Source organism: Gadus morhua, chromosome 11, assembly GCF_902167405.1.
Source record: "Gadus morhua chromosome 11, gadMor3.0, whole genome shotgun sequence".
Lineage (NCBI taxonomy): Eukaryota > Metazoa > Chordata > Actinopteri > Gadiformes > Gadidae > Gadus > Gadus morhua.
This window is the reverse complement of record NC_044058.1, coordinates 17,500,288-17,507,836: the sequence shown is the minus strand read 5'-3', so window position 1 is coordinate 17,507,836 and position 7,549 is coordinate 17,500,288.

Genomic DNA, 7,549 nt, shown 5'->3' with positions numbered 1-7,549 from the left:
ATGATGGAACACACTACCTGTCTTGAGTGTAACTCTCCAGAGGGGACATCTTCAGTCTCTCCCACCGGGATGCCAGGCTAGAAAGCCTAGTATGTAATGTACCTACAGTAGCACAGTCATCAAACCTTAGCAGAAATTTGATAGTTGTCCTGGTGTGCCTAGCTGGGAAGCCCACATTTGCCGTTATTTCAGCAACGTTTCCAGGATCAAGACAAGCAAATCAGAGGCAAGTTTTGTGTTAGCTGAATATTGCCTATGTATGCAAAGTCATAGTTTCCGGAAGTATATTTTTCACGTTTCCCTCAAAGTAAGCATTTGGTGAGGCTAGAGGGACATCTTCTGAAAGATCTCCTGGCATTTCTAAATTTTTTCCTACCCGTTTCACAGAAAGTGCAAAACATACTATTGACTCACAGCTAGTCCTCCTCGTGCAGCTTTTTATTTGCCAAATCCACAAACTCATCAGCTGCTTCCCTTCACTCCCTCACTGTCTGTGACACATCTCTTGATGCTTTCCTCGGTCCCCTCAAGCAGATGCTGAGCAGTCAAAGTATCCATACCGTCGGCCTGTAGATACTTGGAGCGGGGGGGGTGTATACTAAAAAATGCGAAGGGAGATTTGATTAGTGAGGCTAGTCTCATACTTCAAAAGGGATTCAATGTTTCCCTTCGCTTTTACCCTCACTTTTGGCTTCATAGTCATATCTTCCTAAACCAAAGCTAGGATCAGCAACAGGTTTAAAACATGTCATCCTGGGGTTTACCAAAACATCCAAAGACCTTTGTGAGAGAGCCTGGTCCTTTGCCCACCACCTTGTTTTCCCATTTGGGCACAGTCTCCTGTGACCTCACTCATCTCTCACCTCTGCATATCCTTGTATGACTCTTTGGGGAACACTGCAACAGTGCAGTCTTTAACCAAAAAATGAGGGATGCACTTTCTACAACACTACCTGTTGTGTCTGCCAGCATCGGGCTCAGAATGTGTGCATAATACCAGACATGAATATCTGTAGGAGACTGTTCAGAGATAAATGCAGATATTCCTTGGTAGTGCCCCTGATGAAACCTCTGGAAAAGCTCCAGAATCTCCAGATTGGCAGCTCCGACATTGGAGAGAGTGAACAGAGAGGGAGGCAATGAATCTTTTGGGTTGTTTCGTTTCAAGATCTTCCTCCCTTCTGCTTTTTCTTTTGCTGTCTTTCTTTACAACTCTTGAATTGTTCCTACAGCAGCATTAATGATATGTATTTAAAAAAGAATAGTTCTCACTATGACAAAAGAGTCTGCTCACATGACTAAATTGTATAATTGTGATGACTGAAAGTCATTATGTTTTGAACAGTAGCAACCACTAGTAGAATGCGTGTTGAACGGGTAACGTTTACCCATACTGAAGATTCAGATGAGGGAGTGGAGAAAACCGTTTACAATGGCACCACGCATGTCCATTCCCTTCTAAATGTGAAAGCCATCTTCTGTAGCATAGATAAGACAGATGACACACACAAACAAAATTACAAAGAAAGGCAAGTGAGAGAGACAAAGAGGGTGACACAGAGAGTGAGAGAGAGAAAAAAGAGAGGGACAAAGAGAGAGAGAGATTACAGAGAGAGGGTACAGAGAAATAGATAGAAAATTGAAGTACAAACTAGTCTTGTGCATGTATAATTCTGCACAGCAATCTTACAATTTAGTATTTGGCTTTGGAATATGGGTTTGGCCTGTTCAACATTTATCGGCTCTTCATCTACATCATAAAAATGAGAGAGGAGGAAGAAACATGGAAAACGAAAATTCTAAATGACTAGAGCAAAACAAAAGAAGGAAGATGATGCGTTGGAGAAACAGAAGAACAAGAAATAGCTATAATAGAAGAGCGGATGTAGAAAATTGTATCTTATGTGGCGAGCCGAAGAGGATAGAAAATAAAAACTTGAATGTGCATTGTTTGCATGCAAAAGGTAAGCTTTCAGCTTTCTTTTGCATGTGCAGAAATCGACCACCAGAAAAAGCTTTAAATAAAAACAGGTCTTCACTGTTACGCTGAAAGGAAGCAATAACTATTCTCCTTACTATTGTGATTTCCTTATGTGTGATCAAGGCAGTCAATGAATGATAGAGTCTAGAATGGCATCGAAATGTACAGGAGAGATGCATTACCGCCTTGCCCCAAGCACACACACACACTCACACACACACACACAGTCACACACACAAACACACACAAAGGATTGCAAGATAATCCAGCCAACATCAAACAGAAACATTTCCCAAAATTGCATCTTAAATAGTATATCTAATATATGTCCTTGGCATCGTCTTGCTATTTCCTTTACATCACACTCTGGCGAAAGAAGCAATTTAATATTTTTTTCGCATTTACGTATATTTCTGGCTGGCGCTAGGGTATTTTGGCAGGTGTCCGCCGTTATCTTTGTTCAAAAGGAAATGAAGGCTCTATCTCTGAACCGCAGAAGCAACGTCATACAAACACACCACCCTCTTCACCACCCTCTATGCTACCCTGCTACAACCACACCACCCATCCCGCCCCTTCTCCTCCTACGGCCCACTCTATTCACCACCCTACCTCACCCTTCCTCTTCACACAACCCTCTCCCACCCTTCCTGTTCATACCACTCTCTTCCAGCCCCCTGATTTCATTTGGTTATATATCTCCGGGGAACACCTCCGGAATGCAGAAAATCCAGAAGCTTTTTATATATTTATTTCCCCCCCCCCCCCCCCCCTCTGAACGGCCCGGTTTGTGCTCGGAGCCTCCCAGGCCGCCAGCGATGGGTGAACCCACATAAAGGCCCCTTGTAGCTGCGATCCGCCATGATTTAATCTGAGAGCCAGCGGTGAAGGCTTCCCTCTAGAGAGGCTGATGGGGATTTGATGGGGGACGGATTCATCGGCAAGCCCGCCGCCTGTAACCTGCGGTATTAAAAGGAGGTGGGGGGAAGGGGGGTAGCCCCAGCGAACACACAGCGTAGGCCAAATACAATTACACCCACTGGCACAGAGAGGCCTCTTAGGCAATGAGCTAATTTGATATGTTCTCAGATGACGGCGGCGTTTATTAAATGCCCCATCCTGGTGCGCAGGCTGCTTTCTTAGCGTGATGGAGAGATGAGCGCTGAGCTGTAAAGAGGGAACTCCATTACTGCTGCTACCCCGACTTCTCCTACTACCACCTCCACCCCCACCACCACCTCCACCCCCACCCACACTTTTACTACCGCAAGGAGGCTTGTCTTCCTTGATGGAACCCTTCCCTTTGTTTTCAGCTTTCAGGCCCTTGCGTTTGTGTTGGCGCTGTAGGATTTTATTAGGTTTAAATGAGTCAACCTGCGTACTTTTCATTATGTACCCACAGAGAAAATAGAACAGAAGTTGAAGTGCTTTTGGTTAACTCAAAAGTGGAATTCATTCCTTTCTTTCTGTCGATTGCTCGGTTGGGATGCATTTTTTTCCTTACACTTTTCACCTTGTGTAATAATTAATGTATAGATTTTTACATTTGTCATTTAGGGGAGCATAAGTGAGCATAAGTGAGGAATTGTGTTTTTTTAGGTAATTTAGTTGCAGGGGGGGAGGCTGTTGACAGAGATAGAGTGTGACGGCTAAGGCCCACACGGCAGAGGAGCTAATAAGACGTGATAGAGGCAATACGTCTCAAATCAACTGTCTTCACCTTGAAGGGACGTGTCTTCCTCTACAAATACACCCTATGTCGGCCTCCCAGAGTCTCTCTCTCTCTCCATCACTACAATCACTTCCTTGTCATGTGGCATATGCTGCTGTGAATAATGTTCCATAATCTGTTACGCTTTATTACAGATAATTATCCATTTCACAGTTGTTTGATGTAATCTGGTGTGGCTCATTTAGCCAGAGTCCTGAATCTCCCTCGCACGTTGCTGCATGTAGCCTCGTTCACATCTGCACAGTGGGATCCTTTCTAAGCCTTAAACTCAAGCTACAATCAATAAATATGCATGTAAATAAAGTTCTCTTCTCCAGGAACTTGGGTTTAGGTCGTAAATAAAATGGAAAGGTGAACCGATATGAAATGACGCTGACATTTCATAGCCGTTCACATCTCAAACCGCGCCGCCGTAACGAACCCACCAGGGGCCGGCCTCTCTCTGGCCGGTCTGTGGGCGCGACCACGTCGAAACCCATTGATATCAGATATATATCCCTGACATTACAAGCAGCAGACGATGTATTCCCTCGGCAGGCCACGCGGGGCTACAAAAACAGCTCATCCCGGAAAGCTAATCAATGGCTGTGGCTGAGGCTATTGACCGGAGCCGGAGCAACAGGAGGCCCCAGGTGCGTGTTGTAGGGGCTTACAGACCGGGCTTGTTGCCTTTGGCGTCCTTTTCCGAGTCATTAAGCCGGGGTGAGGGAGAGAGGCCTCTCCCTTTGCTTGCTCTAATTTAAGTTTCCCCAATTAAAATAGACAGCTCTCGCCTCCAACCAACCTGGTGATTAGCAGACTTCTGGAGAAGGGTTGGGCTGGCACAGACAAACAACAACAAACTAAAGTGGGCAAGCAGGAGACCAAAATGCAATTCAAACTTTTACAGTTTTCAACAGTTTTTGTCTCTCTTTTTGCTTTCACAAAAGCCAATACAATGACAATGCAATGGCACAAAGCATATGAATGACAATATGAATGAGAGAAAGAGAGAGGGAGAAAGAGAGAGAGGGAGATAAATTGAGCAAAACTGAGAACTAAAAGGGTTCTCAGGTTGGTGAGATTGGCCCAGCAGGAAAAGAAGAAGAAGCGAAGGCATTTGGAAGCCACTGTCTGCATGGAGATACCGCGGCCCTCTGCACAAGCATAATCGAGGGAACATATTTCTCATAGAGTGATGGAAAAAAAAATTGCTTCTCCTCCCACAGACACTATTGCATTGTGTAACGTGTGGGAGAGAGAGAGAGGCTCAGGAATAGTATAAAGACAGAGCGAGCCAGAGAACCAGAGAGAGAGAGAGAGAGAAAGAGAGAGAGAGTGAGAGAGAGAGAGAGAGAGATAGGGAGAGCGTGAGAGAGAGAGAGATAGCGAGTGAGTGAGTGAGTGAGTGAGAGAGAGAGAGAGAGAGAGAGAGAGAGAGAGAGAGAGAGAGAGAGAGAGAGAGAGAGAGAGAGAGAGAGAGAGAGAGAGAGAGAGAGAGAGAGAGAGAGAGAGAGATGGTGGAGCGAGAGGGTCAGAGAACCAGTGGTGCATAGAGTGGGAGTAGGAATTATATTGACCTGAAAGGCAGCTCCGATATCGAATCCTCTACTCATTAAGGCATCGGATAATGTGAACACAGTTCAACCTTCATTGTTGAATTACAGTTAACTGTTTTATCGTTATATTTTTACTACAGGGCAGCAATGTGGTCCTCAGAAAGCTTTGAATCGTCAGTGGCAGAGCCTGTTTTGGTGGTTGCTCTGCGACCCCCAAGTGCGCTCAGACAGGGTTTGCGATCTTTCAGAAGTGCTGAAGTGCTCCTATGGCAACACACACACAGACACACACACACACACACACACGCAGGCGTGCACACACACACATGCACGCAGGCACGGGTGCACAGACGCATGTACACAAACACACAACCACGCACAAACAAGCACAGGTACACACAAACAGGCACAAAAAACAGCATTACTCAACTGCATCCCACTGCAGGCTACAGCAGAATATAGCGAAGACCTCTCACTATAGCAACAACAACTATTAACTATTAATAACTTGATTGTATGTTCATCTTGTGTTTCCGTAACTTTTCATTTGGTCTAAGCACCCTTTACCTCGTCATTTTAATGAAGAAAATGATGTTACGTTCTCTATAAACACTATGCAGAAGTACAATTTTGACGGATGAATGTCTGCTTCATTGTCACAGTGGGCAGGGGCACATCTTACAGACATACCGTATTAAAGGACGACAGTCCTCCTCTGTGTGTGTGGCGAAGCAGAACCCTTTCCTCTGACAGGTCAGTGCACAGTGTGGTGGAGGTGTTCCTCTGGAGAGAACGCCTTCATATCCCCCGGGGAGCGATCACTGAGGGCCAGTGCTTAGCTCGATCACGCTAATGGAATGCTAGGTCTTAATAGCCTTTTAGCTGACGAGGGCTTATAAGAACATGCAAGGTGCTCTGCATTCCCCCCCCCACCCCTGCGCGCATGCACACACATACGCACAGACACACACACACACACATACATATACTAACACCCTTTCCTATTACATGGAACAACATTGATCCACACACACACACAAAAATATAGATACATGTATGTATATATATATATATACATATATATATATATACTTCACACGCATAACCTCTTCCTGACATTAACATAATATTTGCTGTGTCCTTGGAACAACAATCAAGATGGCGATGGAGCAGGTTCCGCCCCCACCACCACATCCCCACCCCCTCCTCCCCCCCGCCATGCCTCTAATATGTTTATTTATCGTCAGGTTGGGGGTGCTTTCACTTCAATCACTTCATCACAAGCCACGACGGCAGCCCCAGAGCGGAACGCTAAGTCATCAGTTTGTCTGCAACTTGTCTCCCTAGTGGCGGTCGGAGGAACCAAAAACAGACAGAAGAGCCAACAGAACAGACAGAAAAGGGCCGAACAGACGGAACATACAGAACAGACAGAACAGACAGAAGAGGCCGAACAGACGGAACAAACAGAACAGACAGAACAGACAGAACAGACAGAACAGACAGAAGAGGCCGAACAGACAGAACAGACAGAAGAGGCTGAACAGACAGAACAGACAGAAGAGGCCGAACAGACAGAACAGACAGAAGAGGCTGAACCGACAGAACAGACAGAAGAGGCCGAACAGACAGAACAGACAGAAGAGGCCGAACCGACACAGCAGACAGAAGAGGTTGAATCAACAGAACAGACAGAACAGGCCGAACAGACTGAAGAGGCTTATCCAACTGACTAACCTGTCACATCTGCAAGATTCACAGACTGGACAAAGAAAATGTTGGAGGCCTACTTCAAATGTGTTTGGACATGAAGGGTGCCTCACCACAATACTTACCAGATGGGGAAAAGACTTGAGTTTGCCGTTCAGTTTGGCGTAAATAATCAACTGACTTTGACAGACTTTTTCTAGCGTGTGCAGATGTGTGTGTGTTTGTGTGTGTGTTGTTCCTGATTGTTTTTTCCAAAGCACTCACATCGTGAGGCGGCGTGGCGTGTGTTCATGACAGCACACACCTCTGTGTCTTATTTATGAGCTGCATGGTTTTCCATAAGCAGTTGATGTAAACCGGGTTGTGTGACAGCGAAGAGGAAGAACAAAAATGTGTTACAAGAACCCCGGTGTAGGCACCGCACCACACGGCAGGACGACATGACATTCATCAAGTGCATGTTCTCCTCTCCGTAGCAACATAGCGTAGTCAAACTCAACACCCCAACTCCACACCATGGGCCAAATCTTTTGATCGGAGAGGGGGTCGGCGACCCAATGAGTACTAAAATGTTCCACAATGTTTGAT